Source organism: Leptodactylus fuscus, chromosome 9, assembly GCF_031893055.1.
Source record: "Leptodactylus fuscus isolate aLepFus1 chromosome 9, aLepFus1.hap2, whole genome shotgun sequence".
NCBI lineage: Eukaryota > Metazoa > Chordata > Amphibia > Anura > Leptodactylidae > Leptodactylus > Leptodactylus fuscus.
The window spans coordinates 69,662,221-69,681,818 of NC_134273.1; the positions used below are offsets into that span (position 1 = coordinate 69,662,221).

At 47.6% G+C, this 19,598-nt stretch overlaps 1 protein-coding gene across 3 annotated transcripts in view; it reads right to left on the bottom strand.

The window, feature by feature from the left end:
- Window positions 1-17,078, bottom strand: part of ZNF644 (zinc finger protein 644) — a 52,661-nt gene extending 35,583 nt beyond the window's left edge. The window contains exon 1 of one of the 3 annotated variants that reach the window (XM_075286540.1): window positions 16,953-17,078. The gene's annotated coding sequence lies outside the window, so the exon portion shown is untranslated. Of the gene's footprint in view, window positions 1-16,423; window positions 16,600-16,952 lie in introns of those variants that run through there. The other 2 variants (XM_075286539.1, XM_075286541.1) reach the window with 2 other exon arrangements.
- Between the last annotated feature and the right edge of the window lie 2,520 nt (window positions 17,079-19,598).

Consider the following 19,598-nt stretch of genomic DNA (forward strand, 5'->3'; position numbering starts at 1 on the left):
CCCCATAGACTATAACGGGTCTGTGCGCTTTAACTGCACAGCACTTGCAGTTGCGCTGATAAAAAGTAAGCTCCCTCGTAACCGCAAGCTGCCAGCTCTCCTGACTAGCAAAGACGAGCCTGTGGCAAATCAACGCTGGTTCTGCAGCAGGCTCGTCCTTGAAAGTCGGGAGAGCTGGCAGCTTGCTGTTACGAGGGAGCTGACTTTTTCTCATAGGAATGAATTGACCAGCGTTGATTGGCCAGTGTACAGCATTTGGCCAATCAATGCTGGTCCTGCCGGAGGCTCGTCTGTGAAGAGGCGGAGTCTAAGATCGGACAACAATGGAGACTGCTGTGGTCCAATCTTAGACTCCGCCTCCTCACAGATGAGCCTCCAGCAGAACCAGCGTTCATTTGCCAAATGCTATAGTGTATAGCATTTGGCCAATCAACGCTGGTTCTGAATCGAATATTTACTGCGAATAGCTAGTAGTATTCAATTGAGTACGAATATTTCGAATACCGTAGTATTCAATCGAATACCTACTCGATTGAATACTACTCGCTCATCTCTAATTCTGACCTAAAAGTATATGCGGGGGTGCGAGCGCTTTAGCACACATGCTCTGCGTTGACCTGAGTAATATGCCATAGCACTCTAAAAACCAGGATGGCAGTCACGTGCTATTTATGAAGAGGTTTACCCTTACGTTGATCCTTCTCCCATAAGGGTCCAGGCACACGACCACGCCAAGGTTACCACAGAATGCGGTCGGATAACATCAGTACATTCTGTGATGTATTCAAGGCTATGGGTTCACTGGGTCCATTCGGAGAAGATCCTACAGCCCCATAGACTCAGTGATAAACTCAGCCCCCAACTGGGTCATGTGTATGGTCCATAAAACTATAGATCAGTCTGTTCATCTCACCGTTCTCTATAGCAGCATGCCCAAAGAGGAAACTGTACATTCAACATGAGAGGTTATGTCTAGAGATAAGCACGTAGTATTCGATCAGATATTACGCTATTCGAAATACTCTTAGTCTGTAGAATACCACGTGGTAAATGCAGTAAATATTCGATTCCCCTCCCACATTCCCTGGCGCTTTTTTTCTTTTTACACCAATAACTATGCAGGGAGGTGGGACAGGAACTAGGACAATGTAGGCATTAAAAAAAAAAAAACGTACACAGTCATTGGCTGGCCGGCAGCAATAAAAAACATGTCTGATTTTGCGTCCGTGTAAAAAAGCGGTTTAACAGTGGAGAGACTGCATACGGACACCGCAGTTTGCTTTAAAAACCCATTGAAATGAATGGGTAAACTGACCGCCAGCACGCCGTCCCCAATCTGTTTTTCCTGCAACATCAGCGGAATCAAGGTGGGCGGACAGCAGCACAAGTGTGAATGCCCCCTATGGGTCCATTCACACAGAGTTTTTGGGCGCCGATTTTGACGCTGAATCTGCGTCAGAAAAACTATGAAAAAAAATCCCCCCCCCCCCCATAATTCTATGGGTTCCCGCTCGCTTTATTTTTCCACTCGTGGAATTTTTCCATTAGCAGAAGGGGAAAAAAAAAATGTTCTTTTAGGAACATTTCAGCTGCAAAAACCAACGCAGTCAAAGGGAGGCAGAAAACCCACGTTGCGGATTTGGGTGCGGAATTGGCAAAAACTGCGCTGAAAAACCGTTCGCGTTTTTTTCAAGGTCCATACACTGTGCTGGAGGGGGGAAAAAAAAAAAGTCTCAAAAAATACATCAAAAACTATTTTCTAATTCTAATTCCTGAAGCAGATTTTCTCCTCACCAAAAAAACTGTGTGAATGGACCCTAAGGGCCTGTTCACACGGGCACAGAAGGGGCAAAATATGGCGCGTAATCCACGTCATAATCCGCCCCCTAACAATGGTGGTCTATAGAGACCGCCAGGCTACTTTTTTCCGTGAACGCCATGTTGCCGTTTATGGAAAAAAGAAGCGGGCTGCCCTTTCTTAAGGCGGCAGCAACCTCCAGAGTCGGCCCATTCATTTGAGCCGACTCTGGAGGGGAAAGCCGCGACTGTCGGAGGCCGCGACAGTCGTGGCAGGCGGTTCCCTGTGTCACTCTCGCTGCAAAAATCCGCCCCCCATGTGAACTTAGCCTTAGGCCGGGTTCACACTGGGTTTTTTGGTCAGGATTTTGAGGGGGAATCCGCCTCAAAATCCTGACCAAAAACACGGCTCCCATTGAAATCAATGGGAGCTGGTCTTTTCTTTTTTCCACGAGCGTTCTGTTCCAGCTCCTGGAAAAAAGAAGCGACATGCTCATTCTTTCAGGTAAAGTTGCCTCGCGAAGACACTCCCTCCGCCGGACTAGGTCCATTCATTTGGGCCAAATCCGGAGCGGGGTGCGCGACACAGTCACAGCCTCCGCCTCAAATTCCGGACTATATGACCCCGTCTGAACTCGGCCTTAGACTTTCCTCAGCTGAAACTGCGTGTTGTTACAAACAGGTGGAGAAAGACTGTTTGCGATGCTCGACTTTTGTTTGCTAAAAGGATTAGCCACCATTTTGTGCAGGTTCATTGCAATCTTTTTTGTTTTGCATCTAAACTAGTTTAGATTATAAGCTTGGAAGGATAATGACTAGAGATGAGCCAACACTATTCAAAACGTCCGTTTCGAATAGCACGCTCCCATAGAAATGAATGGACGTAGCCAGCACGTGGGGGGTTAAGCGGCCGGCCGCCAGCAAAGTCTGATATGGAGGGGGAATGTTATACTGGGGACAGATATGGAGGGGGAATGTTATACTGGGGGCAAGGATGGAGGGGGGGGGGACATGAAACTGGTAGAGAAATGGAAGGGGGCACATGAAACTGGGGGTAGATGGAGGCACTTAAACTGGGGGGTACATTAAACTGGGGACAACTGGAGGGGGCATTAAAATGTGCAGGTAGCTGGAGGGGGACCTGACTGCCTCTAGTTGCCCCCAGTTTAATGTCACCCTCCAGCTACCCCTATGGTTTAACTGTTGCTTCCACCTGCTCCAGTTTCATGTCCCCCCCCCCCCCCCCTAGTTTCCACCAGTTTATACTGGGGCACCAGGAGAGGGACTTAGTACTGTGGGGCAGTTGAAAGGGAACATATAATGGGGGGGGTGTATAATGTACGGGTGACTGTAGGAGGATTATACTGTGTGGGGTCACATGAATAGATGATTGAGTATGGGCGGAGTCAACATAGAAGTGGGTGGAGCTAAATTTGCCACGGACGCATGGTCCTCTAGAATAGTTTCAATTTCTTATGCGGCCCCATGGGAAAATTAATTGCCCACCCCTGCCTTACAGAATGACATTGGCTACTTACTGACCACAAGAACCTTTACCTTATGAAACCAAATGGCCGTAGGGCATACTGACCTATTGGGCACTTAAACAGATTTTTACAAGGGGAATAAAGAAGAGAAAAACGTCATGTAAATCAGTTAAAAAAAAATGTCACGTCAAATATAAACAAAAGATCTAAATTATTCCAAAAGGCTAAAGATCCTGCCGTACAATAGACCTGATGTATCCGCAACATTACGAAAGGTACATGTACTATGTAAACCCCACCATGTAACGGCTTGACACACGACGAGTGCTTAGAAACCAATCACAATTATATTTAGAGTATACGTTGAGCTATGGTGTCGTAGTCCAGCAATGGCTGGCTGCTATCACGTCGGTATATGCCATGTGGGCAAAGTAAACATACCATACATCTTTATTAGAGATGAGTGCACTGTTCGGATCAGTCGTTCCAAACAGCACGCTCCCATAGAAATGAATGGAAGCAGCTGGCACGTACACTTTGCCGGCGGCCGGACACTTAACCCCCACGTGCCGGCTACTTCCATTCATTTCTATGGGAGCGTGCTGTTCGGAACGGCTGTTCCAAACAGTGTTCGCTCATCTCAAATCTTTATAAATCTCACCCAAGTTGGTGTCAGCTAACATTATATGGTGAGCCAGTCCCAGTTGTAAACGCCTAATCTGTATGAGCAGCTTTAGGGCGGGTTCATATCTGCGCCCCGGTCTCTGCTTTCAGTTTCTGTCGACAGGAAACGGAAACCCGGCAGACAGTGTCCGCCCGTGAGCGTTTTGTGGTCTCCGCGGCAAAACGGTTTTGTTTTTTTTAACCGGACACAAAGTCCTGCATGTCCGACATTGTGTCCGGTTAAAAAAAAACAAAAAAAAAACGATTTTGCTGCAGAGACCATAAAACGCTCATGGGTGGACATTACGCAAAGCCATTCCAAAGAATGGGTTTGAAAAGTGACTGCTGGATTCTGTCTCCTGTCCAGTTTCTTGGGCCGAAAACGGAAACTGAAAGCGGAGACTGGGGCACAGATGTGAACCCGCCCTTAGTAGACCCTTGTTAAAGCCCCCCTACCATTCTAGCCCCACCATTAACAATGATGTGCTACCTACTGTATGAGCGCCACAGCCAAACATAGGCCATGGACTTGTATCCCTGAAGGCGGCCATTGGCTGCAGGACTGGCAAGTGCTTATGGATATTCTGCCCTAAGAGCAAAGCTTCGAGACAAGATTACCTCTGTATGCCACAATTTTGTCAAATATGATATTTGTGTAATTGTGCAAACCAGACCCTAAATCCCACACTAATGTGTTATTCACGCACCGCCGTTCCATCCGTATTCAGACTGTGTTTCCTGGTCTCGCCACAGCTGTGTGAATGGAAGTTACAAACAATACACTTTATATAAATCCCCTTTAAGCAAAGTGATCAGGAGTTCAGAAAGGGTTACAAAGCAAGTGACAAGTGCCTGGAACATCCTCAGGGAGAGCCATTATCGCCTAACAGAAGACTTGGCACAGTATCAAGTCTTCCCAGGAATGGCCGGCCTGAAAACAGCAGCTCATCCAGGAACAACATCTCAGAGGAGCGGCCAATGAAGTGAAGAGCTCAGGTCACGTCCTCAAGGTCTTGTCTAGAATTAGAAAACATTGGCAGAGATGAACAGAATAATGCAGCCCCATTAGGCCGCATTCAACGGGGCAAGAGGGGTGTATTTTGGCGCTGAATCCACCTCAGAATCCGCCCCCTCACAATAAAGGTTTACGTAGACCGCCAGCTCACTTTTTTGCGGCATGTTGCCGCTCACCGAAAAAAGTAGCAAGCTGCCTTTTTTTTTCAGGCAGACTCCGCGGCTGTCTCAGACCCAACGTCCGCCTCGCGGCAGCAACCTTCGTTTGAGTCTAATCCGGAGGGGGAAGCCGCGACAGTCGTGTCAGGCGCATTTTGGCCCTATTGTGGTGCAGCTTCCTGAGTCACTCTCGGGACCAAAATCCGCCAATCTGCTCCTCGTGTGAACAGGGCCTTAAAGTCTATGTGTCTGGGAACATCACGGACGTCACACAGATGCCATCAATTCATGTGCGGTTCACTTTTCCACAAACCCACAAACTTTGTAATTTATATAAAAATAAAAAAAAGTTGAGTTCTTTATTATTCAAGATTAACCAGAAGTTTGGGGGGGTGGAGGTTCTGTCTCTGAATCTCTCAGACCTCCCTCATCTACAAAATGTTGATGTGTGAATAAGGCCTAAGACGTGAAACCACTATGGGGTGAGGGGCGGGGGCTTAGGCTGTTACCCCTCACTGCACTGTGTCTGTACAATGAAGTACCATCCTCCACACTAAACTGTTACAACCTGGGAACCTACCATCACCCACCTACCCCAGGAGTTATGGAAGCTTGGCAAGAGAGCAGCACCATGTATACCTGGATGGTCTCTGACTTCCTTGGGGCAGTAGAACACTGTGGTAAGGAGGAGGAGGAGGGCTTGTGATGAAGGACATTTGGGGCATTTTTTGTGGTTAAAAGGACAATAGTGCTGATGCAAGATACCGAATTATCAGCTGTGAGCAGGAGATCTCACCACCTACCAAAGGAACTGCCACATGTTATCATGATAGCTGCATATGTCCCCCACCTCTGCAAAAATTTCTTCTTGTTATATCTACATGCTGTGACCCCCCTCCTCGTGTCCTACAACCAAGTCGGCTGTATTATTATTAACATCAATCTGCACAGAGAACTAAATGATCCTGCAGTGTGTCTGTGTTTCTTTCTTTTTTAGTTGCTATGATTCCTAGGATTTCTCTATCTGCCATGAGCTGTATGTGTTTCTCTCTTGTTATATACTACTGTACCATCTATGAAACTGTATCACTGAAATTTCCCCATTGTGGGACTATTAAAGGAATATCTTATCTTATCTTAAACCCTGCTGGAGGACTCATCTCCCCATTCATTTTTACCTTCTTTCAGGACATAAACCAGAAATGGCCAGATGTGAATAGGGCACAAGCTAAACCCCCGCAGCACAATGTCATGCTAATGGCCTAATCCCAAAGACAGGTCAGCGCTCAGGACTTCACAGTAACAAAGGAGCCCGTCATTCAATAGAAAGAAGCAGAAAAAAACACTTTTACACACAGTGTACTCTTAGGGTCTGCTCACACAGAGGAATTTGCCACGGATTTGGGGGTGGACTTCTCCCCTGAGTCCGGAGCAGATTCTTCCCAAAATCGACCTTCCATTTTTTTCAATAGGTTTTTCAAGGCGGAATCCACTTGAAGATCGGTCATGTTGCTTTTTTTTTCTTTTCCTCTCTAGCTGAAGAAAAAAAAACGTCTAACGATTCCCATCTAAATTAATGGAAGGCGTTTTTTTTTAGGTGGATATCACCTCAAAATCAGCCTGCAAAAAAAACTGTGTGAACGTAACCTTAGTGGGTTAGCTGATGGGGAGTTGGCAGTTCCCGCCTTGGACATATCATGAGACAGCTTCTGCTCCCCAAATGGGAAACCTGTGTCGGGAACACACAAAGTTCGGAAGGTCTTTTAACTTGTAGTTTTTCACCCATCAGATGAGACATGCGCCTTTAACTCTGAGCCAACGTCTACCTTTGCTTGGAAGCCACCGTGCCGTAGTACTTGGAATATTATGGTTGCTCAGAACTCGAGCACTCACTAAATCTGTCACTTTCAGCAATTCTCAGACATGACGTGCACCTCCTGAGCCTGCGTCGCCTACTCCCTAGGATACAGGTACAAGTTGAGAACCTCTGCTGTGAAGGAGGAGATACAAAACACATTCACACCCTTTGTCTAGTCTTTGCAAACTTCCACCAGCACAAGTCCTGGCACATGCTGGACCGGACAGCGGGCACCGCAGCGCCAGACACAGCCGAGCATTTTGTTTTTTTGTTTCTCAGATTCCTGGACAAACCCTTTAAGGTGCCTATTAGAGATGAGCGAGTACTATTCGAAACAGCTGTTTCGAATAGCACGCACCCATAGGAGTGAATGGAAGCGACCGGCACGCAGACTTTTGCCAGCGGCTGGCCGCTTAACCCCCTGCGTGCCGGCTGCGTCTATTCATTCTTATGGGTGCGTGCTCATCTCTAGTGCCTATACCTTATTTGAGGCCAGAACCTCTTCATGAATCACTTGCTCCCGTTATTTAAGGGGTTGACCGGGATAAAATAAAAATTAAACCCTAATGTAAACAATGTATGGCACTATGTATTTGGTTAATCTATAATTAAACAAATCGCTGGGGCAGTCATGTGATTGCTCCAGACACACTTTCTGATAATCCAGAGATGTTCCCTTTCCAGAAATGGGCTTGTTCAACTGTTTTACTGTGCAACGCAACTAAATTAGTTGGTTAGGTAGGTAGGGCTAGTAGTCTGCAGGCTAGCTAAGGGGTGCGAGAGCGATCTCAGTTAACAGCAACGCATCATGGTAGTTGTAGGCCAAGACAGCAGGAAGCCATTTAAACAAATGAAGAAGACACCAGGAGCTCCCCAAAAAAACCAGAAATCACTAAAAACACTGCTAAGGGCGGGTTCACACCTACGTCCAGTCTCCGCTTTGTGGGTTTCCGTCTTCTGCCTGAGAAACCCTGACAGGAGACAGAAACCCGGTAGTCAGTGTCCACCTGTGAGAGTCTTCTGGTCTCCGCGGCGAAATAGTTTTTGCTTGTTTTTTTTTTTTTTTTTTTTTTAACCGGACACAAAGTCCTGCATGTCTGATTTTGTGTCCGGTTAAAAAAAATGGTTTCGCTGTGGAGACCAGAAGACGCTCACGGGCAGACACTTTGCAAGCCCATTCCAATGAATGGGTTTTGAAAACTGACTGCCGGTTTCAGTCTCCTGTCCAGTTTCTTGGGCAGAAGACGGAAACTGAAAGCGGAGACCGGGTGCAGGTGTGAACCCACCCTAAAAGGTATTTGTGTGCACTTATTAAACCGTTAATAACACTAAAAAATTTAAAAGTAAGTTTTTATGCCTGTAAAACCCCTGGTGCACGTTACTCCAGTCTTGATAAATCTGTGCGTCAGGGTACCAGTAGTATATACCTGACCGGTGCCAAAGGGACTTCATTTAGAGCTATATTCACTGGGCGGTGGTTCAAAACCATAGTCTCCACTGTGGTTCATCTCAGGGAGCCTGCACACGGAGTTTACGCTCGCTCATTCTGAACGTAAAACTCGTTCAGAGTGAGCGACGTAAAAAACAGATCCCCTTGACTTGAATGGGTGCCGGCATACTGGCGCTACCCATTGAAATCAATGGGAGGCTTTTTTACCTATTGCTTTCAGTGTGATACGCGCGTATGCCAGCACCCATAGAAGTCAATGGGATATGTTTTAATGCCGCTTACTCTGAACGTGTTTTACGTTCAGAATAAGCGAGCGTAAACTCCGTGTGAAGGCTCCCTAAAACATGGCTAAAATATTTTCTTTTAGGCCCGGTTCACATTCTGTTCCCCTATCCGCGTGAAATATGTGTAAAGAAGAGTCCTGCAAGCAGCACTTCTCTCTCCATATTTTTTGTGCGGAAACAGAGTGGAAACCACACGGACCCTATGGTGTCTGCGGGTTTCCTTAGGTAACAGATTTTTTTATTTTGTGGGGGGTTTTTTGTAGGCAGATAGGTTTTGTTCGGGTGGTCCCTGAGCAGACTCCCCGAACGTAGACCTAGACCTCACAGAGATTATTGCTTTCCATATAAGCCTGTTTCTTGCAGCCAGTGGTGATCTAGTAGCAGGAAGGTGGTGCACACGTACAGGTGTATAAGCCATTTTACACCTGGATTTTCAGGATGCGAAACAAAAAAAAAAAAAAGTTAGATCTAAATAAAATCGATAGAGATGTGTGTCTGGATATTACAGCTCATCTCACCCGTGCACGTGTCACAGAGCATGCCCGCAACCTACTTCCATAGAGGTCAAAGGATTGTTCCGTCTTCATGGCCCAGTGACAAATCTCTAGAGCAGCAGCTCAGACAGACAGCTTGCCCCAAATATAATCTGAAGTAGAGGCCGTGCACAGGAAGAATAAGGCGCTTCGGCCATTTTCACACAGCAGGGTTTGTATGCAGAAGTGGAATCTACATAGAGAGTTAATGGTAAGGTTTTCCTGTCTCCCATGGTTTAGCTTACAGAAAGTGATGCTAAATATTCCCATGGTAAAGCCGGTCTGTCAGCGGATTATGTAAGTGTAAGCATATAGCAAATATACTGTAGGTTCATAGTCCAAGTAGCCAAAATGGCAGAATATAATTGGGCCGTTTGAGTCTGCTTATTGTTTCAGTGCTTTCTGACACACAGTTATGGCGGTGAGGGGAGCGCTGCCTCTACCCTCCAGTCCAATGATGGACAGGCTGCTGTGTATACAGATCTGTAGCTTTCATATACTGCCCATACATAGGAGAACATATCCAGACTATTGGTTCAATTTAGAGATGCTGGATTTATTAAATGCTGGAAAGCCACAAGTCCGAAGGCCACTGGTCTGCGGCCCACAGATTCTAAAAATCACATTTTTTTGGAGATCACACGTAGGAACAGCCTTAAGAAAGGCCAATCTTCTCCTACCTTTAGATGTCTTCTCCGCGTCGCCGTTCGATAGAAATACCGGTTTTCGTCGGTATGCAAATGAGTTCTCTCGCAGCACTGGGGGCGGGCTCCAGCGCTCAAACAGCAGTAAGTAAACAGCCATTTTCTTGTGGTCTGTGGGCATGCGTAGTCAGCTCTGCCCCAGGCCTAGAAGTTTTATCCCCAGCGCCGGAGGAAGACTTGCAGAGAGGCCGTTCCTGAAGAAGATGGAGGCGGCGCTGGAGAGTTCTCTCGCAGCATTGGGGACGCCCCCAGTGCTGCGAGAGAACTCACTTGCATACAGACGAAAACCAGGATTTCTACAAAACAACAGCGCAGAGAAGACATCTAAAGGTAGGAGAAGTATAGCCTTTCTTAAGGCTATTCCTACATGAGATCTACAAAAAAATGGGATTTTAATGGTAGAATCCCTTTAACACTGCACATCTCCATCACTGACAATCTGTTGAATGAACTTTATAAGGGGTTTCCAAGACTTTAAACAGGTTTTCTGGGACTTTTTACTTGATGACCTATCCGTAAAAGAGTATTTCTGCCAAACATTGATTGTTGTCCACAGGATACCCATAAATGTACATGCATCTGTCTTAACAACTGTATTGTTGCTGTTCAGAATAGACACATGACCGTTCGTGCGCAGTCTATGGAGGTCTCAGACACAAATGGATAGACTAGTGGATGCACAGTAACCATCCATTAAGTGGGCCAGGAGAGCCTTGTCCATGAAATAGGTACATATACCACCTTTGGGATTCAAACCTATCCATCTTACATTTATGACGTATCCAAGCCATAGTATACACGTGTGCTCAATGGGGTGAGGCCAGGAATAATTGGAACTATACATGTCCATGAAGAGAAGACTGGATGCAGATTCTTCCATTTTGGGTGAGTAAAGAGACATGATAGACTGAAGACTCCCACTACCCACTGGTGTCTGTATTGGCATGTGGCACTGTCCTACACAAAGACCCCCCGCATATCATCTGCACACTGTTGAGGGCCATTCACATGCACATTAGGAGTGATCTCCTATCAGTAACACTAACTTAGCGCTTGTGACTTGTCACTCTGAAGACAATAGAGTCAGTTTTACACTTCACAAGCCACTAATGTGTCCCATAGGTATGGTAATGAATAGGCTTTCTACAGCACATTATCTACACACCCATGAAGGCCGCATGGTAATGGCCATATTATGGACCTGTGAATGGAGCAATAGATGTCCCATGTTATCTGTGCTGCTGGTTAGATATGCCTCACTCTGGGGGCACAGTCCCTATAAAGGTGTAATCCACATAGGCAATTTATGTGCGAAAACCCTGTTCACAATTGAGATTACCTTTATAACCAACAATACAGTATGCTGCAGTCCAGGGTCTACGCACATAGAATGTACTTTGGAGCAATGGAGCCAACCTCAGCGCTCCAGAATGCTCGTTTGCATATTGTTAAAGAGGACCTTTCACCATTTTGCCCATAGGCAGTTCTATATACTGCCGGAAAGCTGACAGTGCGCCGAGTTCAGTGGGCCCGATGTGAAGAGCTTACAGTCCTGTGCTGTGAAGAAGGACGTCTCTGGCTAAGTGTCAGAAACGCCCTTCTGACCATAGAAGAACTACGGTACCGGGACTGTAAGCTCTTCACATCGGGCCCACTGAACTCGGCGCACTGTCAGCTTTCTGGCAGTATATAGAACTGCCTATGGGCAAAATGGTGAAAGGTCCTCTTTAAATGAATTAATATCTTGACATGAATTTACATTCAGGTGAGCCTGACCTTACTGTGTCACTGGTTTAATAAGCTTCACCCTAGGGCTGGATGATCATGACCCAAATTATAATGACCCAGGCATTTTACCCCAGTTACAATAAATGGCGATTATTTAAGTCATGGCCCCCTTAAACAACTCCCCTTTTACAATACAGTACGAGGTTTCCTCCGGACCGAACCTGCCATTTTATTCTGAGGCCTCTTCAGACAAAGAGTATAAACAGAGGGACCCAAGAAGGTGATCAAACATAAAAGACAGTGTTACCCACCTCTCCTGGGCTCCAGTGTGGCTCCCTACTCTTTTTGGCACTTCAGCCTGAAGTCAAGGATATCTATGCCTCATGAAGCCACGTGGCCTGCTTAGGTCCAATCACAGGCCTTGTAGTCACTAACGTCAAGAAGCAGCACCGAAGAGAACAAGGAGGTACTCTGACACCGAGGAGAGGTGAGTAAAACTGTTTGTTTGATCATCTCCCCAGGGCTTCTGCACATTATACACCGGGGCCTGAAGGCCCCGGAGTATAATAATAGCAGTCCTGATTCGGACATCTTCGGTCAGAACCTCGGACCTATTGTAATTACCAAACCGAAATAACAGACATGAACAAAATCACATCTATTATCTCGGCTGACACTTGGCTTTAGCTATTTTTTTGTTTTATCACCCAGTCCTACTTCACCCTAATGACAAACGTCCTTTAAGGCTACAGGTGGTGGAAAAGCTGCAGATTTGCTGTAGATTTTGCTGCTGTCTTTTGCACCAAAGCCTAGAGAGAGGATAATATAATAGGAAACATAAAGGAAGCCCTTAGGCTCTCTCCTTCTGTTATATCCGCTCCTGGCTTCGGCTCAATAAAAACAGTTGCGGTCGGACGGGTACAGCCAGTCCCAATCGTTTTTAGGAGACCAACAAAGCTCTGCGCAGCCACTTCCAGCAGTCCCATTAAAATGAATGGAGCACCTGTCTAACAAACAGTCCATTCAGAACGGGGCAAAATACCTTCACATCCTTGTGATCGCGGTGGGGTGATCGGCAACGAAAAGCGAGTCTCACACCTCCTTCGAGTACATACTGAAGATACCTTTGTTATATATGTCATGTTTGTAGACTATGACATCTTATGTAAATGAGGCAGATGGTGCACTGGGGCGGGCCTTCAGCTCCCTGGGGTGCTGCTCTTGCCACTCACACCCATCTCCACCAGCCCTTGCACTTGATCCTGACACTGTTAGGACATCACCTAAGCCACAAAAGCAGTGCTCCCGCAGCTGAAGGCCCGCCCTCAGGGCACCAGACGTCTCATTTGCATAAGACTTCAATGTTGTCATTTTTTTTTTTCTAAAGTGTGCACGCAGCCTAACTTTTATCTATTTATTTAATTTAACGCTGTTTTCTGTGACAAAACCTACACTCCTTTAAAGAGGAGCTTTCATGTCCTCAATGTGCGGTTTTATATACCACTAGAAAGCCAACAGTGCAGGTTTTCCAGGATGTGGCCCAAAGCTGGAGATTAGTCCCGTTAATTTCGGCACAGATATCTCCCCACTGACAGAAGAGCGGGCCTTACAACCTAGCGTCATCACTGGGGTGTGAGGAATACCCCCCCCCCCCCCTCCTTGTACTGTCAGAGGGGGTATTCCTTAATGCCCAGCGATGACACTGAACTGTATAAATCGCCCCTTTTGACATTAGTGGGACACACTGTCAGTTTTCTAGCGGTATATAAAACCGCATATTGATGAGGACATGAAAGCTCCTCTTTAAATTCTCAACAGCGGCTTCCTGCTACAATGACTTCACATATGTCTATCATGTGACTGCTGCGACCAAGCACTGGCCACAACAGTCACGTGCCACGTATGCCATCACCACCACTCTGGCCACTAAGCAGAGACTGGCTGGGACCATCAGAGCAGGAGCGCGAGGAGGGCAGAGACCTTAAGAGGTGAATACCAGGAAGTTCTTTATTGTTTGTTCTCTTTTTGTCCAACCCCCATTTCTTCCCATACTCTACTCTCAGATACATTACTGGATGTTCCTTTAAGGCATGTACACGTAGCAATGATACACCTAATAAAAATCCAGTGTATAATTTGCCCTGGAGGCTGTAGGCCAAATCCGAGCCTGAGCCTCAGGTTTCTTCTGCAGTTTATAGTTATGAACTACTAGAGGTTCAGCAAACAGATTATCCCCATTCAATGCGTCACAGACTTTCATGGCTTCAGTGCCATTTCAGGATATGAAACTGCTGCAAAAAAAAACAAACAAAAAAAACACAAAACAGGATAGTATGCGGAGATCAAAGTGAGACACATCTGGGATAAACTGGATTTAAACATACAATTTTCCAGGATTTAGATATAGATTCAAGGTCAGATAGGTGGAATTCCGTTGAAAATACTGCTACTGGTTTTGGAGCCAAAGCCAGGAAAGGGTTAACAAGGAAGGGGAACAATAAAGAAAGGACTTGTACTTCTTCATCCTGCTGAATCTACTCTGAGCTGCACCAACATCTCTATGAAGGGACTTTATTAAGACTTGGCATTTATATTTCAGGCCTACTCCCCTCCCCATGCCCTGTGCCCCCCCTTGCACCCTAGCTGTTGTAGGTTATATCTTTAACTTACCCCAGTTCTCAGACGTGAATTATAGTAACTCCGATAGGCCCAACCCCAGCCTATCTTGATCCCCCACCCACCAAGTTAAAATGTGGCAAGCAGGGCACAAAAAATAACATTGAGGTGCATCTTCGGTGCAAAGAGTGTCCTGGTTAGTGAAATCCCCCCCCCCCCCCTATTTGTCTCCAGTGTAAAAATGCTGTCTCAGAACTTTAATACTGTATTAGTATTAGTTCCATGGGGTTCCTGGTATGCCCACATATCTGCAGGTGAGTGTTGCAACAGTTTCAATACCAAACACCATGACATATGTTCTGTAGTGGTTGTGTCGAGTCCTACACGTGAATGGGATTAAGATGCAATACGCTGCATTACTAGATATATCCTATAAAATATACACTGCACTGTACCTAGTAAACAGTTAAAAGACCACAGGGCTTGTCAGGATGATGGGAGTCATCCCCAAACAAATGTACTATTTACCAACAGATCTCTATGCAGTCACACAGGGATAGCTGTCATTCAATTAGTAGGACTGTCCAAGGTACTGCCTATGAACAGAAAGAGCAGATACTTAAAGGGATTCTCCCCATATGGACAAGTGATCCCCTATCCAGAACTATAAGAGAACTTGCAGACTGGTGGGGATCTGAGCGGCTGGACCCTACAAATCTGTACAACTTCTGATTTTTGGCCCCCACAAACTCGTTCATGTCAAAGGGAATGCCAGAGACGGTCAAAGTACAGCACTCCGCACCGCCAGGGAAATGAAACTCTATTCCATTTAGATCCGGGACAATAATCAAAGGCCCTAAGCAGCCAAAGTCCCCCCAATCTGCAAGTTATCCCAATTTTCAATATCAGAAAACCCCTTTAAATAAATAAGTTATGTTGTATCTTTTCAGAATCAACTATGTTTCAATTTGCTCAGTTTTTCCTGTTCCATAACATGATGTTAACAGATCAGACACCACTTTCACCATGACATGTTCCTACTATGTTCCGAATAGTAGTCTGCCCCTTCCTTCCCTACTGATGCTCATATACATGAGGACTTCTACAGACATGGGCCTTTATAACTGCATGTATAGTAGGAGAGTCACTGTCAGAGCATCTAAATGGTCTGTGCACACAGAGATTTTGGGCGCTGAGTTTGGTGCTGAATCTGCCTCTAAATCAGTCTCTAAAAAAGAAGGAGGCTGATTTTGAGGCAGATTCAGTGCCAAAAAACTCTGTGCGCACTGACTCCAAACATAGGGTTTGGTGTCCCTGTAAAGGCAGCCTCCCATTTGGGTGTAAATGAGCCACCTGGAGTCATCAGGGTAGGTCTCAGGAAGGTCCGGAATCAGTCATTGCTAAAAATCTACCATGTCTGACTGATCGGCATCCCAGAGAAGAGACAGGGTTCTATACCGCATGTGGGGACTTCAGTGATGTAGCAGAATAAAGGGGATGTGAATTTGGTAGTACAGGGGACTCCATGACTGGGGCATTCCTGAGACTACCAATGATGCCAAGTCCAATGTACATCCATAGATGTATTTTAGATTGGTGGTGTCCTGTTCAAGTCAATGGGTCACAGCTGCAGTACTCCCAACCACCACTATTAGCTAGTCAGCACTGCAGCCTGGGGGGGGAAACAGCTGATCTGTGGGGGTCCAGATGGAAAATGTATGGTCCATCTTATGAATAGGACATCCATTATGGGAAAGCAAGTAACCCCTTTAATATGGCAGAAGTTGGTGACAGGTCCCTTTAATAGCAGCAGCAGCCATGTGAAGGTGGCCAGGACTAGCTTATGTAATGACAGCACAGCCACATAGAGAGCAGCTATGGATGCCATACTGGTGTGGACAGGCCCATACAAAGCCCCGGCCTGGACTCCTCCCAATCATTGCCCAGGACAATGTCACACACATCCAGCCCTAATCCACCCTTCCCTGATGGCTTGGCCAGAGAAGGCCACACAGACTAGGCCGCACATGCAGCTGGAGCAGGAGCCCAGCCGGGGGCCCTGAGAGGCGCTCCTGCCCCGGGACACCAAGCGACAGCTCCTAGGGCGCGACAATGACAGGCAGCACTTACTTCTTGTCCCCAGACGTCCCCCAAAATCTATGCAGCAATGGCGGCCGCCTGGCTCCCCGTCCGCCTGGTATTTCTAGCCTTCTTTCAGAGCGTGCCCGCAGATTGGCTGCGCCAGCTCACGTGACTAAACAAAACCGTCACAGCTAAACCTAAAATGAACCCTTTGTCCACAGATAATTGCGGCCGCCGCTTTGTGGCGAGAGGCCCCTGAGGGAACCCGGGGCTCCCCGCTGGCCCCCCGCAGACATCCACGGGCCGGAGAGAGGCCTCCGCTCCGGGGTCTGTCACCTCCACCGGCCAGACACCTCTTCTCCCCGCTGCACCGCTCCGGCAGACGCCATGTTGCCCCGTCCGGCAAAATGCGTCAACTGGGGCTCATCTCACCCGCAAGCAAAGGGTGTGCGCGCCCCGCAGCCGGCCGCTACGCTTAACCCCTTCCTTTCCCACACAGCCATGCCTCACTGCAGCGCACAAAGGGTTAACGCGGCTGTGTAATAGAAACGTCGGACAGTCACCTGCGGCCACTCACCTGCTCGCCGCTCGCACTCAGGCCCGGCCGCCGCTGCTGCACTTTTCACTTTTTTTTTTTTTTTCTTTTCTTCAGTTCAAACCTGAGGACTAGACGTGGAGACAGACGTCCCCCCACGTGACCAGCCCTGGCCCCTCCCACTATAATGGATGGGGGCGCGCAGGCCGGGGAGTGGAGGCTGCGGCGGGGGCGCGCCTGTGACAGGGGAGGGGGGAGCAGTCTGGTCCAGGAGTCAGGGATGGTTACCTGGCTGTGGCTCTACATGATTGGAGCCAATGGAAATGTGGGGAACGTGACAGGAAGCAGAACAAAGACCCCAGGAAAACCATAGTGCCCTAATACTGGGCCCAGAGCTACAGCACCATGCACAGCACCCCTAGTAATAGCCACAGTGCCTAAACACCATTCACAGCCCCCCAATAATAGTCATTGTGCCCCGCTATGAGCCCAGAGCTTCAGCACCATGCACAGCACCCCTAGTAATAGCCACAGCACCCCTAGTAATAGCCACAGTGCCTAAACACCATTCACAGCCCCCCAATAATAGTCATTGTGCCCCGCTATGAGCCCAGAGCTTCAGCACCATGCACAGCACCCCTAGTAATAGCCACAGCACCCCTAGTAATAGCCACAGTGCCTAAACACCATTCACAGCCCCCCAATAATAGTCATTGTGCCCCGCTATGAGCCCAGAGCTTCAGCACCATGCACAGCACCCCTAGTAATAGCCACAGCACCCCTAGTAATAGCCACAGCACCCCTAGTAATAGCCACAGTGCCTAAACACCATTCACAGCCCCCCCAATAATAGTCATTGTGCCCCGCTATGAGCCCAGAGCTTCAGCACCATGCACAGCACCCCTAGTAATAGCCACAGTGCCTAAACACCATTCACAGCCCCCCAATAATAGTCATTGTGCCCTAATACTAGGCCCAGAGCTTCAGCACCATGCACAGCACCCCTAGTAATAGCCACAGCACCCCTAGTAATAGCCACAGTGCCTAAACACCATTCACAGCCCCCCAATAATAGTCATTGTGCCATAATACTAGGCCCAGAGCTACAGCATCATGCACAGCACCCCTAGTAATAGCCACAGTGCCTAAACATCATTCACAGCCCCCCAATAATAGTCATTGTGCCCCGCTATGAGCCCAGAGCTTCAGCACCATCCATAGCACCCCTAGTAATAGCCACAGTGCCTAATCACCATTCACAGCCCCCCAATAATAGTCATTGTGCCATAATACTAGGCCCAGAGCTACAGCACCATGCACAGCACCCCTAGTAATAGCCACAGTGCCTAAACACCATTCACAGCCCCCCAATAATAGTCATTGTGCCCCGCTATGAGCCCAGAGCTTCAGCACCATGCACAGCACCCCTAGTAATAGCCACAGTGCCTAAACACCATTCACAGCCCCCCAATAATAGTCATTGTGCCATAATACTAGGCCCAGAGCTTCAGCACCATGCTCAGCACCCCTAGTAACAGCCACAGTGCCTAAACACCATTCACAAGCCCCCCCAATAATAGTCATTGTGCCCCGCTATGAGCCCAGAGCTTCAGCACCATGCACAGCACCCCTAGTAATAGCCACAGCACCCCTAGTAATAGCCACAGTGCCTAAACACCATTCACAGCCCCCCAATAATAGTCATTGTGCCCTAATACTAGGCCCAGAGCTTCAGCACCATGCTCAGCACCCCTAGTAATAGCCACAGTGCCTAAACACCATTCACAGCCCCCCAATAATAATCATTGTGCCCCGCTATGAGCCCAAAGCTTCAGCACCATGCACAGCCCCCCTAGTAATAGCCACAGTGCCTAAACACCATTCACAGCCCCCCAATAATAGTCATTGTGCCCTAATACTAGGCCCAGAGCTTCAGCACCATGCACAGCCCCCCTAGTAATAGCCACAGTGCCCAAACACCATTTACAGCCCCCCAATAATAGTCATTGTGCCCTGCTATGAGCCCAGAGCTTCAGCACCATCCATAGCACCCCTAGTAATAGCCACAGTGCCTAAACACCATTCACAGCCCCCCAATAATAGTCATTGTGCCCCGCTATGAGCCCAGAGCTTCAGCACCATCCATAGCACCCCTAGTAATAGCCACAGTGCCCAAACACCATTTACAGCCCCCCAATAATAGTCATTGTGCCCTGCTATGAGCCCAGAGCTTCAGCACCATCCATAGCACCCCTAGTAATAGCCACAGTGCCTAAACACCATTCACAGCCCCCCAATAATAGTCATTGTGCCATAATACTAGGCCCAGAGCTTCAGCACCATGCTCAGCACCCCTAGTAACAGCCACAGTGCCTAAACACCATTCACAAGCCCCCCCAATAATAGTCATTGTGCCCCGCTATGAGCCCAGAGCTTCAGCACCATGCACAGCACCCCTAGTAATAGCCACAGCACCCCTAGTAATAGCCACAGTGCCTAAACACCATTCACAGCCCCCCAATAATAGTCATTGTGCCCTAATACTAGGCCCAGAGCTTCAGCACCATGCTCAGCACCCCTAGTAATAGCCACAGTGCCTAAACACCATTCACAGCCCCCCAATAATAATCATTGTGCCCCGCTATGAGCCCAAAGCTTCAGCACCATGCACAGCCCCCCTAGTAATAG